The sequence below is a fragment of the Fulmarus glacialis genome, unplaced genomic scaffold (genome assembly GCF_000690835.1).
Source record: "Fulmarus glacialis isolate BGI_N327 unplaced genomic scaffold, ASM69083v1 scaffold17794, whole genome shotgun sequence".
In the NCBI taxonomy this organism is placed as follows: Eukaryota; Metazoa; Chordata; class Aves; order Procellariiformes; family Procellariidae; genus Fulmarus; species Fulmarus glacialis.
Window position 1 is genome coordinate 5,755 of NW_009206266.1, and position 372 is coordinate 6,126.

The window sequence follows — 372 nt, forward strand, 5'->3', positions numbered from 1 at the left end:
TGAAACAACTCCCCGTGGCCAGGCAGCCCAGCACCAGCAGGTTTTGTGGTTACTGCTGGGTGACTAACACACATTAGAAGTCTCAAAGCTCAGCAGAGCCTGGAGATAACTTCACTGTGTGAAGCCCCTGCCCTCTGGACCATGCCACCATGGCTGTGCCCGGGGTCACAGTGACCTGATAGCTCCTTGGAAGATGTCCTGGCTCCCTCGACAGCAGTAAAACCACCCCAGAAAGCCGAATTTGCCCGTGAGTGGGAGTTGCATCTCTCTAATCATTACCGACATCAAGCTATACAGAACAACTAAAAATAAAGAGGTTTAAAAATAAAGTGGTGCAAAGCCCAGGCGGGTCCTGGGATGGACGCTGGGCCG